Source organism: Antechinus flavipes, chromosome 2, assembly GCF_016432865.1.
Source record: "Antechinus flavipes isolate AdamAnt ecotype Samford, QLD, Australia chromosome 2, AdamAnt_v2, whole genome shotgun sequence".
Lineage (NCBI taxonomy): Eukaryota > Metazoa > Chordata > Mammalia > Dasyuromorphia > Dasyuridae > Antechinus > Antechinus flavipes.
The window spans coordinates 361236400-361252316 of NC_067399.1; positions in this window are offsets into that span (position 1 = coordinate 361236400).

A 15917-nucleotide genomic window follows, 5' to 3' on the forward strand; every position below is an offset into this window, starting at 1 on the left:
CCGGGTCACGAGAGGGAAGACTGAAGGCAATTTAACCAAAATCCGCCTGTGTAGAAAGGACACGGTTGCCTAGATTTGAGCCTCTCCATGCCCCAGTAATTCGACCTCCCTACCCCAGATCCCTCTGTTTTCTCCTGTTTTTTCCTCTCTCTCCCCCAAAAGCGTCCTAATGTGATGCAGGTTTACAGCTGCAGCAACTTTGCTTTCCTTTGCTATTCTCCTCCTCCTCTTGCTTTTCTTCTTCGTCTTCCTCCCAATGACTCTTTTCCCCCACCTTAATGCTGCATGAGGGCAAGGGTCCGAGGTTCTGAGGTACGGGCAGAAAGAAGTAAATAAGAAACCAACTGCCTTCCAATCCAGTCTTTTCTCCTTACGAGTTTGTCGAAGAACTATAAGCTCACAACGGCGCATTTTGCTTGCTCTTTGCTCTGAAGTCGCTGGATTTTTTAAATACCCAGATTGAGTTAGGTGATGCCTGCCCTTTAAAGACTGCCGCAGCCAGAAAAACACTAATAGTTACCCCAAGATACCAGACCCACCGAGTTTTCTTCATTCCTCCCGCCCCGACTTTTCAAATCATAGCTGCAGAGGAAGCACCCGACGCCTGTTCCTGGCAGCAATGAGACAAGAATCAGATTGTTGGGAAAGGGGAGCGGGGAAATACTGATGAGCTTTGCGATCTAGGGGTGCCGAAATTGAGGGTGACTTTGCCCACAGCGTCAGTAAAAAACCAGAGAAATCTTTCCGCTCACAGCCAGGCGGGATCTCTCCTGGGGTGTTCCGGGTATATTTCACTCCTCCAATCAGCCTGAAACCATTCCTTTAACTATTGCTGGAATTGGAGACTTAGATAGGGCTGATAAGAAAAAACAAACAAACAACCTATTTTTTCTGCTCTTCTCCTGGAGTTGTTTCTTATAAGAATCGTGCCCAAGATCCGCAATTTGAGGCTATGTGTAGAAAGTAGTTATCATACATGGTTCACATCTAATTTCCCTTCAACTCCAAGTTCTCGTCTGTTACTAAGTCTCCATCTTCCACCTCACTCCCTTTTTGAAAATGTCTGAATAAGGCCAACTTGTAATTTGCAATCACAATTATTAATTAACAGTTATATTTTGAGACCAATTTGAACTCAGATTTTCCTAAATCGGGTCCAGAGCTCTGCTAATTGTACCACCTAGCTGCTCTAGGAGTATGAGTTGAATGAAAGGAATACACAGGATGTTTTGGAGAATTGAGAATATGACTTGGCAACAGATTAGATTATGGAGGACAGGATAAGGGAAAGAGGAGACCTAGATAACTCCAAGGTTGAGTGGAAGGATAGTGTTGCCCTCAACAGAGAAGGGAATCTGGTGGAATTACAGATCAGGTGCTAAAAGATCATCAGCATCAATATCAAGAAGTATTTATTCAGTGACTATTGTGTGCCAGGCTTTGTGCTGTGGACAAAGAAAGGCAAAAACATGGTCTTTGAAGAGCTCACATTCTAATGGAGGAGACAACATGCAGACAATTATGTATAAATAAGATAAATACAACCAATCACAGCCTTGCAAGCCATTCACAGTTAGTTAACATGATCCAATTGAAGATATAGCAAAGGAAATTGAGAAGAATCAATTAGATTAGTATAAGAATAATCACAAGAAAGTATGAAAACCTAGAGAAAAGAAACTATCTAGGAGAAGATGCTCATCAAAAGTGTTAAAGGCTATTAAGAGTTAAGAAGGATGAGTATTGAGACAAGGATATTAGATTTGGCAACTAAGTGATTATTGGCAACCTTGGAAGGGGAAGTTTCTGTTGAATGATGATGTCAGGATATATATTTTACATTTTGAGTTTGAGATGTGAATGGAACATGTGAGTGGGAGTGTCCAAAAAGCATTTGGTAATGCATCTATAAAATTTAGAAAGATATTAGGACAAGATAGAAAAAGAGACACAGAAAGGAGAGGAGATGAATCTAGAAATAGAAAGATGAGAGAGAGAGAGACAGCGAGAGAGAGAGAGACAGAGACAGAGAGACAGAGAGACAGAGAGACAGAGAGAGAGAGAGAGAGAGAGAGAGAGAGAGAGACAGAGAGACAGAGAGACAGAGAGAGAGAGACAGAGACAGAGACAGAGACAGAGAGACAGAGACAGAGAGAGAGAGACAGAGAGACAGAGAGACAGAGAGACAGAGACAGAGAGAGAGAGAGAGACAGAGAGACAGAGAGAGAGACAGAGAGAGACAGAGAGAGACAGAGAGAGAGATTTGGGAGTCATCTGTACAGTCAATTGAACCCACTGGAATTGATGAGATCACAGAGATAGTATGTGAGAAGAAAAGAGAAAAGAAGGCCGACAACAAAGCTTTAGAGGACATTCATAGTTAGGGGACTGGAAATGGTTGACAATTCAGAAAAACATATTAGAAAGAAGTGGTTAGAGAGTTGGGGAGAGAACTAAGAGCCAAAGGAAGAAGAAGGTAGTTCGTGGTATCAAAAGCTGTACAAAGGGCAAATAGTCTTAGGGAAAATAAAATAATTTTGATCAAAGAATGTCATAATTAAAAAGGAAAGTTGGGGCAATCTAGTTCAATCTCATGATTTTATAGATAATAAAATCAAGCCTCAGAGAAGCAAATTCACCCAATATCATATAGATGATGTCAAATCCAGGACTAAAACTCAGATTACTTTTTTTTTTCCTAGTTCTGTCCATAGTTTCATTTGGATTCGTCTCCTACTCCCTTAAACAGTCATCAAGCAGCTCAAGTGAGTCAAGTCAACAACATTTATTAAGAGCCTACTATGTGCCAAGTATTTTGCTAAACTTTTGGGATATAAAGAAAGACAAAAGACGGGCCTTGTTCTCAAAGAGCTCTCACCTAATATGGGTAACGTGTAAAACACTTTATACAAATGAGATACACAGCATAAATTGGAGATGATCTCAGAGGATTAAGAGAACATAGTGGGTGCTACCTAAATATATATTGAATGAATGATTGGAGATTCTTCAGAAAAGGTCATTTCCCAATCAGAGAGAGGAATTCAGTCTTAGAACTCAGTTGGTATATTGTGTTTAGCCATATACAACAGCAGAATACAACAAATATATACAAGTTCTGCTTGTAGGTTAAATGTTTTCCCTATAGTGCAATACAGAGCTAAAAGTTTGGACAGGCACCATTATGAAGGATAACATAGAGGGTACACATCTTTTCATAAAAAACAAGATCAATGATTTGATTTGAGGAATGTTTCATAAAAAAAAATTTCCACCTGCCAATTAGAGAGTCATCTGGAGCCACTGAGAACATGAAAATTATCCAGCTTTACATAGCCAATATGTGTCAGACATGGGACATATAATATGCACATGTTGTTGTTGTCGAATTACTTCAATTGTGTCTAAAACTTCATGACTCCATTTGGAGTTTTCTTGTAAGAGATGAAATGGTTTGACATTTACTTACAACACTAAGATTGAGTGACTTGCCCAGTGTCACACAGCTAGTAAGTGTCTGAAGCTATATTTGAATTAATGAATTCCAAATCCAGTATTCTTTCCAGGGTACCTCTTTGATGCCCTTCCATTGTGCATATACCTGAATGTAAAGACAATTACATCATAAGCTATGTAACAATAGCTTTTTTATAATCAAGTGCTTTTTTGTTGTTTGAAAAATTTTCCAGCCTATTTCTTGACTTTGGATTTTATGTTAAAGTTGGGTTCTGGTCACCTGGGTGTGGGAAGATATTGTCTCAAAACTTAGTCCTTATTCATTGTGCTCTTTTCACAGTGGGTTCTGGGGATCTGCAAGTTTTCAGTGTTTTTAAGCTAGTGTGATCCACATAGAGAGGTGCATTTGTAGTCACTGCTCTCCTGATCTCTCTTTTAGCTTTATCCAGGAAGGACCTCTATTCACAAGTGTTAGTATTCCTTTCTGCCTTAAAAATGCAACCAGGACCCCATAAAGCATAAAATACCATAAATAAAAGCTGTGATTGGGATGCATCTGTGAGATGAAAATGAATACATTTTCAGCTTTACAAAGTGCTTTCCTTACAACAACAACAACCTTATAACATAGATGGGGCTAATTTCATTCCCACTTTACAGATGAAAAAATTGAGGTTCAAGGAAGTTTTGACCAAGGTCAAAGAGGTAGTTATTGTCAATACCACATGTTAAATCTAAGTTTTCTTATTCTACGTGCAGTATACCTTTCACTATGATAGTGAATGCTAATCCAATGGACTATAGGCCCAATTACCATGGAGTTACTATGAGATAACTCATTATTATTATGACAATAATAATAATTAACTCATTAAATAACAGTATTATGTATAACAAACTTATGTTCTATAAATGAAACAAATTGTATTTCTGGTACCCATGTACATTACTACTTTTCAAATGTAGTAAATGATGTTGTGATGAATAAAAATACGTATTTATTTTAAAGCATTATTTATTCACAGTAGTTTTTGTCATTATGTATTTTCTCAATCAATGGATAATAACATACAAGTACAATCCACAATCTGTGAATTTTTTTGAGGGCAAAAAGGGTCCTCAAACCAGAAAAGGTTGAGAACCACTACTCTAAATTATGCTGCTTTTTGATAGACTCCTGCACCACCAGTTCTCACAGATGCATCCCAATCACAGCTTTTATTTATGGTATTTTATGCTTTATGGGGTCCTGGTTGCATTTGTAAGGCAGAAAGGAATACTAACACTTGTGAATAGAGGTCCTTCCTGGATAAAGCTAAAAGAGAGACCAGGAGAGCAGTGACTACAAATGCACCTCTCTATGTGGATCACACTAGCTTAAAAACACTGAAAACTTGCAGATCCCCAGAACCCACTGTGAAAAGAGCACAATGAATAAGGACTAAATTTTGAGACAATATCTTCCCACACCCAGGTGACCAGAACCCAACTTTAACATAAAATCCAAAGTCAAGAAATAGGCTGGAAAATTTTTCAAACAACAAAAAAGCACTTGATTATAAAAAAGCTATGATGGTGACTAAGAGAAAAACTCAGAAGACAACAATGTTGAAAACAGCTACAAGCAAAGATCAAAGAAAAATGCTAATTAGACACAAACCCAACATAAATACCTGAAAGAGTTAAAGAGATAAAAGGGTGGGGGGAGTAAAAAAGAAAGACAATTAGTTAAGTAATGAACATTCAAATTTTGGTAAGTTGAAGGTAAGTTGAATTATCATCAATTAATAGGTGATTTAAAAAAAAATAAAGTTGAGGCACATGTGATTTTCCCAAGATAATAAGTTGCAGTTAGGATTTAAATCCAGGTTTGTTGCTTTCTTACTCTAAATTCAGCATTATCTTCATTATATTTCAGTACATAATAAGAAATAGTTTTTCATGCTACCAATAAGTACTAGTTCTCCACTGATTTGGAATGTATATTAAAGAAAATATTCCTATCAAATCTGTCTTAGGGGATCCAGGTAAAGAAGGAAACAGACAGTGCAATGAATGGGAAAAAGGCCCAGAAATGATAGCTGTGTTTGTCAAACACTGAAGAAGAAAAAAGATCATAAGGGCTCTGTGATATATACTGGGTTAGGTGGAAGTCCACAAATTACTAATACAATGATCCTTCAGAGCTGAGTCATTATTTGAAAGGGGACAAGTAAATGGTTAGGGATAGAACTTAGCTGATAATTTAAAAAAAAAAAAAAAAAAAAAAAAGGAAGAGACAGATAAATCAGAGAGAAGAAACAGATAACCATGATTATAGAGAACATGATATAAAAGTAATAATAGCCTAATACCAAAAAAAGAGAAAGGCCACCAAGAGCTGGATAACAACAGGGAGGAAACGCAATAACAGATCTTCCTCAGCCTAAAAGATAATACTATATGGTAACTTGAGAAGACTTATTTCAATGGAATAGGAAAAGCATTAAACTAATCAGTTACTATGTGATTTGGGACAAATCATTTCTCCTTTTTAGGATCTCAAATTTTCTGAAAGACAAGGGGGAATAGGCTTGGGCTACATCAGAGACCTCTGAGCTATTCATTTTTGTCATGAACCCTCTTAGCCATGTAGAAAAGCTCTTTTCAGTATAATGCTTTTAAATGCATATAAATATTTCTAATAGCTTTTTAGTAGAATCTCTGGGGTTCTCTAAGTATACCATCATATCATCTGCAAAGAGTGATAGTTTGATTTCTTCATTGCCTACTCTGATTCCTTTAATCTCTTTCTCGACTCTTATTGCAGAGGCTAGTGTTTCTATTCATTGAATAATAATGGTGATAGTAGGCAAACTTGCTTCACTCCAGATCTTACTGGGAAAGGTTCCAGTTTTTCTCCATTGCATATGATGCTTACTGATGGTTTTAAGTATATGCTCCTGACTATTTTAAGGAAAAGTCCATTTATTCCTATTCTCTCAAGTGTTTTTATTAAGAATGGATGTTGGATTTTATCAAATGCTTTTTCTGCATCTAATGAGATGATCGTATGGTTTTTGTTCATTTTGGTTATTGATATAGTCAATTATGCTAATAGTTTTCCTAATATTGAACCAGCCTTGCATTCCTGGTATAAATCCTACTTGGTCATAGTGTATTATCCTGGGGGTGATTTTCTGTAATCTTTTTGTTAATATTTTATTTAAGATTTTAGAATCAATATTCATTAGGGAGATTGGGCTATAATACCTGGTTTAGGTATCAGTACCATGTCTGTGTCGTAAAAGGAATTTGGTAGGACTCCTTCAATCCCTATTTTTTCAAATAGTTTATATAGCATTGGAGTTAATTGTTCTTCAAATGTTTGGTAGAATTCACATGTAAATCCATCTGGTCCTGGGGATTTTTTCTTAGGGAGCTGGTTAATAGCTTGTTCTATTTCTTTTTCTAAAATGGGACTGTTTAGTCTATTTACTTCTTCCTCTGTTAATCTGGGCAAACTATATTTTTGAAGGTATTCTTCCATTTCATTTAAGTTATCAAATTTATTGGCGTAAAGTTGGGCAAAGTAATTCCTAATTTTGCTCTAATTTCCTCTTCATTAGTGGCTAGTTTTCCCTTTTCATTTTTAAGACTAATTATTTGATTTTCCTCTTTCCTTTTTTTAAATCAGATTTACTAAAGGTTTATCTATTTTGTTGGTTTTTTCATAGAACTAACTCTTAGTTTTAGTAATTAATTCATTGGTTTGGTTTTTTTTTTTTTTACTTTCAATTTTATTTCAATTTTTACTCTCCTTTTGTTTTTAGAATTTCAAGTTTAGTGTTTGACTGGGGGTTTTTAATTTGTTCCTTTTCTAGCATTTTTAGTTGCAGCCCAATTCATTGACCTTCTCTTTCTCTATTTTTTACAAGTAGGCCTCTAGAGATAAAATTTCCTCTTATTACTGCTTTGGCTGCATCCCACACATTTTGGTATGACGTCTCATTATTGTCATTTTCGTGGGTGAAGTTATTAATTATGTCTATGATTTGCTGTTTCACCCAATCATTCTTTAGTATGAGATTATTTAGTTTCCAATTATTTTTTGGTCTATTTTCCCCTGGCTTTTTGTTGAATGTAATTTTCATTGCATCATGGTCTGAAAAGGATGCATTTACTATTTCTGCCTTACTGCATTTGAGTTTAAGGTTTTTATGTCCTAATATACGGTCAATTTTTGTATAGGTTCCATGAACTGACAAGAAGAAAGTGTGCTCCTTTCTTGTCTCCATTCGGTTTTCTCTAAAGATCTATCATACCAAATTTTTCTAGTATTCTATTTACCTCTTTGACTTCTTTCTTATTTATTTTGTAGTTTGATTTATCTAATTCTGAGAGTGCAAGGTTGAGATCTCCCACTATTATAGTTTTGCTGTCTATTTCTTCTTGCAACTCTCAATTTCTCTTTTAAGAATTTAGATGCTACACCACTTGGTGCATATATATTTAATATTGATATTGCTTTATTATCTATGCTACCCTTTAGCAAGATATAGTGCCCTTCCTTATCCCTTTTCATTAGATCAGTTTTTGTTTTTGCTTGATTTGAGATGAGGATGGCTACCCCTGCTTTTTTGACTTCACCTGAAGCATAGTAGGTTCTGCTCCAATCTTTTACTTTTACTCTGTATGTATTGCCCTGCTTCAAGTGTGTTTCCTGTAAACAACATATTGTGGGATTCTGGCTTTTAATTAAGTCTGTTAACCACTTCCTCTTTATGGGGGAGTTTACCTCATTCACCTTTATGGTTAAAATTGCCAATTCTGTATTACTTGCCATCTTGTTAACCCCTGCTTATGCTTTTCTCCTTTCCTTCCCCCTTATCTCCCTCCCCAGTATTAAACTTGTGAGCACCACTTGCTTCCCATAGCCTTTCCTTTTTAGTATCCCTCTCCCCACTTTAGAGTTCCCCCTATCTTATCTCTTTTCCTCACCATTTCTGTATTCCCTTCCATTTAGCTTACTCCTTCTCTTTTCACTTTTCCCCTCCCACTTTTCAATGAAGTAGAAGTTTCACCATAAATCAAATATGTCTAAAATTTTTCTCTTTAAACCAATTCTGATGATAGTAAGATACACATTATGTTCATCCCCCTCCATTCTTTCTCTCAGACATAATAGGTTTCCTTTGTCTCTTCGTGAGATGTAGTACCCCCACTTTACACTTTTCCTGGTGCAATTTCCTTTCCACCTCTAGTTTCTAGAACAAAGTATACATGTGTTCTTTATATATCTTTATAGCAGAAATATATTTCCCAAGATTTCTTCCTACATTTTTAGATTTCTCTTGAGTTCTATATTTGTAGATGAAACTTTTTGTTTAGTTCATTTTTTTCATTAGAAATAGATGAAATTCACTTACTTTATTGAATATCCATTTTCTTCCCTGGAAAAAAATGCTCATTTTGGCTAGGTAAGTTATTCTTGGTTGCATACCAAGTTCCTTAGCCTTGATTCTTTGGCTAGGATTCTATATCTGATTCTAGGCCCTTTGATCCTTTAATGTGGATACTGTTAGATTCTGAGTAATCCTTATTGTGGCTCCTCTATATATGAATTGATTTTTTTTCTAGCAGCTTGCAGTATTTTTTTTTCTTAGTCTGATAGTTCTGGAATTTGGCCACTATATTTCTTGAAGTTTTTTTGTTTTGTTTTGTTTTGTTTTGTTTTGTTTTAGTGTCCCTTTCAGTAGGTGAATGATGAATTCTTTCATTGTCTATTTTATCCTCTGTTTCTATAACATTTGGTCATTCTCTTTGATAATTTCCTGGAAAATAGTGTCCATGCTCTTTTTTTTTTCATTATATTTTTCAGGAAGTCCAATAATTCTCAGATTATCTCTCCTAGGTCTATTTTCCAGGTCTGTTGTTTTCCCAAGAAGGTATTCGATATTTTTTTTCCATTGTTTCATTTTTTTGGTTTTGCTTTACTGATTCTTGGTGTCTCCTTGAGTCATTCATTTCCATTTGTTCGATTATGATTTTTAATGAATTATTTTATTCACTCACTTTTTTTATATCTTTTTCTAATTGTCCAATTGAGTTTTTAAGTGAATTGTTTTGTTCTATGGAATTTTTTTCCATTTTGCCAATTTTATTTTTTAGAGCTATTTTCTTTTTCCAATTCACTAATTCTGTTTTTCAAGGATTTGATATCTTTATCTACTCTATCTTTAAATGAGTGGGATGTCTTATCCAGATCTTCTTGCCAAGCTTCTCTTTCCTTTTTCCATTTTTCTTCTAACTCTCTTGTGAGAGGCTTTTTAATTTCTTCTATGAGAGTCTTGTGTGTTGAAGACCAGATCATATCCCCTTTGGGGATTCATCTGGAGACAGTCTGTTTTTAGTCTCCTCAGGGTTTAAAGTCCATATAGAAGCTATCAATAGTTAGAGTCCATTTTAATTTTTTGCTCATTTTGTCAAAGAAGAATCAAAGAAAACAAATGCAGTCTCCTTTTTTTTTTTTGAGGGGGGTTGGGGTGGGGGGATGCTGGATGGTGTTACTGAGCTTCCTCTATAGACTTCAGGAGCAGTAATGAGGCACTAGCAGGACAGCAATGACTGTGATGCGTCTGTGCTCTGAGATTCTGAGAGTATACTGAGTCACTCTGTATAGGTGTGGCCAGGTCACGAGAGACCCTAGATTTTCAGGGTTATAGTCTTTACTCTCTATGTTTAGAGTGTCTCTGCTGGTCTACTGGTTTGCTGCCAGGGCAAAGTAGCCACAGGATGGTAAAATTCTCCTCACAGAAATGGCTGAGATCACACCCCACTCCCCTCTGGTCTATTCAGTGGGGGCTGCCTGCATACTCTCACTGTCTGCTGCTCTGCCACTGTTTGCCTGACTTCAGTCTGTGCCTGGTCTAACTATCCCTACCTGTGAGCAAAAACAGACCTTTTCTGGCAAATTTCGAGGATATATTCTGTTGGTAATTATTTGTGGTTTTTTTCAGTCAAGCGCAAATTCCGAGGCTTGTCATGAAATAAATTATTCTGAGAGAAAAGATGGAACTTAAATAGATGTGTGTGTCCTCTTTTTCATCTTGGCCAGAAGTCCCCCTTCTTGTCATTTCTTATGACACACAATAATATTCCATCACAATCATATACAATTTGTTTAGCCATTCCCCAACTGATAATCATCCCCTCAATTTCCAATTCTTTGCCATCACGAAAGAGCTGCTATAAATATTTTCGTCCATATAAGTCATTTTTCTTTTCTTATCTCTTTGAAATACAGACCTCACAGTGACATTGCTGAATCAGAGTATGCACAATTTTATAGCCCTTGGACATAACTCCAAATTGTTCTCCAAAATAATTAGATCTATTTCAGTTTTGCAAAGGACAGAACCTAAGACTCATAAAAGTTAGTGATTTGCCCAATGTCAAGATCTTAACCTAGGTTCTTTTGAAACCATGTCCAATGTTCTTGATACTAAGCAATCAACATTATATTTGAAAAAGAATTGACAAATTTAAATGAAAGACCATCTAATTGCAGTGAGAAACATTGTAGAAAGACCTCAGTTTAAGAACTTGACTTAGATATTTATTAGACATTGGTTTATTAAGCACTCTAGGTCATATTGTCTACATCTGTAAAATTAGAAAGTTGGACTATACTTCTAAATGTCCTTTTAATTCTTATAAACCTATAATGGGGGATGGGGAAGGAATACATAGGGATCTTCATTTTTTGAAGAGTCTTAACTTCTTGTATGACTTTGGGTAAATGATTTTACTTTTTTTTTTTTTTGGCCAGAAATACTGAACATCTGTTTCACTCTAGAGGAATTAGTTGAGATTTAACATCAGTTCAACCTGGACTTCTTCTCAAATGGTTCAAATGACTGAAATTTTCTTCTTTTTAAGTACTTATTATTTATTTTAAATATTCATTTTAAGTTTTGAGTTCTAGATTTTCTCTCTCTCCCTTTCACTCTTACCCCATTCCATTGAGAAGATAAACAATGATAGTAATATATATATGTGAAATCATGACAAATATGTTCCTATTTCTTACAAAAAGAAAAAAAATAAGAGAACAAGAAAATTACACTTCAATTTGCAATCAGAGTTCATTAATTCTCTGAGGAATGGATAGTATTTTTTTCATGAGTCCTTTGGCATCATCTTGGATCATTGCATTGATCAGAGAAGTCAAGTGTTTCACAATTAGTCATTGTTTCAATATTGCTGTCATTGTTCATAATGATGTAGTTCTCATTTCATTTTGCATTAGTCTTGCTATTGTTTATTTTGTGTTTTTTCTGAAACCACCCACTCATCATTTCTTGTAGTACAATGGTATTCCATTACAATTACGTGCCACAATTTCCTCAGCCATTCTTCAATTGATAAACCTCCCCTCAATTTCTAATTCTTTACCATCACAAAAGGAGCTGCTATAAATAATACATAGAGGTCCTTTTCCCTTTTCTTTGATATCTTTGGACACAGATCTAATGAGTCAAAGAGAATACACAAAACTTCTTAGCTCTCTGGGTCCATATTCAAATTATTTTCCAGAATAGTTAAACCAGTTCACTATCTGTATTTCCTCATCCCCTCCAACATTTTTCATTTCTGATAGAAACAGAGTTGTTTTAATTTCTCTAGTGATTTAGATAATTTTTCCACAATATAAATGGCTTTAACTTCTTCATCTGAAAATGGTCTGTATATCCTTTGATCATTTATCAATTGAGAAATGACTTGTATTCTTAAAAGTTTAACTTATGAAGGAGATTTTTCATTTACTAGTAAATGCCCTATGAGATAAAGGTCAGCGATCCCTTTCTTGGCCACTCTCAGCTTTCTTTGCTTTCTCCCTCTCTACTCCTTTTTATTCACATATTATTTCTCTTTCACTTCTCGTTCCTGCCTTTCTTCCTATCTTTTCTTAGCTCCATCATATAGGAAGTGAGTCCTTTGGTGACATGGAGACAAAAATAGTGACGCAACTTTGCAAAGATGCTACCTAGTTTCTTCATGCATTCATGCTGGCTGTCAGAAGAGGGTAAATAAATACTCTTTCCTTAAGACATCAACTCCCTAAAAGTGAGGTAAAGATAATTACTAGGCCTGTAACAAGAGAATAGAAGAAATCAGGACATACCCAAGCAATTATTATAGTTGTACAATTTTTCTTATATGTTCACAGACATTTTAGATTCCTAGACAAAAAAAATAATAATAATTTCTTTCAAAGCTTCAACTGATGTTTTAAAGCTCAATCTGGTAGAAATAATTTTACTGTGGTTTAGTGCAGGTAAACTTTGAAACCAAAAAATATTCATTAGTTTCATGTCCCCCAAAATGTAGGACAATTCTCAGAGTGTCCTATAAATGACATGCCAGTTCATTTTGTTTCACACTATCAAAGTAACTTCATGGACCAATTGGGTAGAGGGCTAGGATGAATTAAAAGCCAATATATTGCAAATTTTATTAAAAATATTTATATCTTTGTGTGTGCATGCACACAGTTCCTTCAAGAATATTCAGTTAAACAATTATAGCCACACAGAAGTTTTTCAGGACTTGTTGCAACAAATAAACAATTGTTAATTAGCACATGAATTATTTGAATGTAAGATATCTGGCATAATAAAATGCATACTAGACTGAGAGGAACATGTGTTCTAATACTGGTTTTCCAACTGACTGTGTCACCACAGGTTAATCACATTCCTAGACCTCAGTTTCCTTCTGTGTAAAATTAGAAACAGAATTAAGTGATCTCTAGGTTTCTTAAGTCCTATAATTCTTTTTAAATGATTACTAAGTTTGAAAGCAGTTTTCTAAAGTCAGTTAAATATCCTACAACCCTCATACAATTGTGTTTACACTAGTAATGAGTTTAGCAGACTTTTTTTTTCAAATATAATACAAAAATAAACTTTAGCCTAGACCATGACAGATTTATCATCCATTCTTTATTTGAGGGTCCAAAGGAACAAGGTCTTATCAAGAAGATTGGCCATGTTTAATTAGCCTGTCTTTTCTGATTTTTAGAGCTGCAGACCAGAAATACATTTTTTACTGATGCAAACAAAAGACTTATTTTGTCCTTTCACATATTCTTTCATCCTTTCTCTCCTTTTCTCTCTTCTTTTCTTTCCTCTCTCTCTCTCTAGTGTTCTCTACCTCACTTTTTAATTAAAGCTTTTTGTTTATAAAACATAATCATGGGTAATTTTTCAACATTGACCCTTGCAAAACCTTCTGTTCCAAATATTCCCCTCCTTTCCCTCATTCCCTCCCTTAGATGGCATTAAATATATTAAAATATATGTTAAATCCAATATATGTATACATGTTGATACAGTTATCTTGCTGCACAAGAAAAATCAGATCAAGAAGGAAAAAAAACTGCAATACAAAACAAAATTCAAGCAAACAACAACAGAGAGAAAATGCTATGTTGTGATCCACCCTCTGTTCCCACAGTCCCCTCTCTGGGTATAGATGGTTCTCTTCATCACTGAACAAGTGGAACTGGTTTGAATCATCTCAGTGTTGAAGAGGGCCTCACTTATTTTTAACTTGAATTCCATAAAGGGAAAAGGACTAGTGGTTTGCAAGAGCTTTTACTCAAAATGGACCAATTTTTAAAATGTTGGCAATTTGTTCAGGAGTTGGTATGTAAAATCTTGAACCAAATTTTATGAGTGGGAAATGAGCTTTGTGAGTTCAGGAAATATTTCTGTTTATGTATGCTACACAGACCTAATACATCATGGGCACTTAATGATAACCATAGCTAATAGCTCCATTATTGGTAGTAGTATATCATATTATTTTATTAGTATTTTTAACCATTGGACAGAACTTATTAGCCCATTTAATTGAACAAGGGCCTTAATGTCACAGTGACTTCATGAAAATTACTAAGCAAGTCCTCAGAGACTATGCAATCACAGAAGGGAAATTTCCTAGGGCTGTCAGGCTATGACATGGCCATATGAGCCCTCCTTTTTCATTTTTTCTTAATGGTTCCTCTCATTCTTCATTTATCATTCCTTTTTTCTTTCATATTTTCTTCCTTTCTTCTTTTTTCTTTAAATTTTTTTCTTCATATTCTCCTCTTCATTCCTCCTTCCTTCTTTCAGTTTTCTCTTAATGCTTTTTGATTTTACAAAACCACAGCTATTTCCTGATATTAACCCTTCTCTCATTGAATTTTATCTTGAAACAAAGAAAAGCATTTGAATAAAACCAATCAACAGAGTCGGCAGAGTCAAGATGGCAGAAAAAAGATAGGGATTAGCCTGAATTCCCCAAAGTTCCCCTCAAAACAAATTTAAAATAACTCTTTAAAATGAATTCGGGAATGGCAGAATTTTTGTTAACAGTGGGGTGAAAAAATTTTCCAGTCCAAGACAATTTACAAGTATAGCAAGAAAAGTCCATCTATGGTGAAAGTATAGCACAGTCCAGCACTGGCCAGGCCAAGACAGGTCACATCCCCAACAAGCCAGCCACAGACTTTTAGAACAACTAAATCAGCAGCAGCTATTTCTGGAGCTCTCAGTTCATAAACAGTAAGTGGTTGGATAACTGGTCAGAAAGGATATTACAAAAAAACCCTTTGCTGGCACCAGGTGCAAGAGGCTGTTCATTATTCATATGTGTATCCACAGTCCCAGGACAAGGAAAAGGAGCACTATCACACTTGCAGTTGCAAGAGCACAAGAGCTATTGTCAGTTCTAGGAGGGGGGAGGAGGGAGAAGTGTGTGCCTGTACTTTTTTCCTTTGAGACTTTTTATATAGCATTTTTGACCTTATAGTCTTCTTCCAATTTTGTGTTTTGCTCTTCCATATCATCATACTAACTTTCTATGGCCAGATTTAATTTGGTTGGCTGCTCATTTTCTAGCTTATTTCTTGACTTTTAACATCATATTAAAGTTAGGGTCTCATCCTGGGATAGAGAAAGCACTGTTCCAAGCTTCAGGTTTTTCATGCTATTATTTTCAGAGATTGGTTCATGGGTCCACAAATTTTCAGTTCTTCCATGTTTTAAAAAGAGGTGTAGTCACTAAAATCCTGACTCTACAATCTTTGAATGACTATAGATCCAAAAGGAATTCCTCAGTGAGCTTAAAAAGGATTTTAAATTCAAATAAGACAGACAGAGGGAAAAATAGAAAAAGAAATGAGAGTGATGCAAGAAAGTCATTTTTAAAAGTCTTAATAGCTTGGTAAAGGAATTTCAAAAAACTGGAAAAAATAACACCTTAAAAAAAAGTAGGCCAAATGGTGAAAGAGGCACAAAAATCCTCTGAAGAATGCCTTAAAGGCAAAAGTGGACAAATGAAAAAAGATGTCCACAAATTGGCCAAATGGAAAAGGAGATACAAAAGCACATTGAAGATGATCTTTAAATTTACAAGTGGGCAAGCTAATA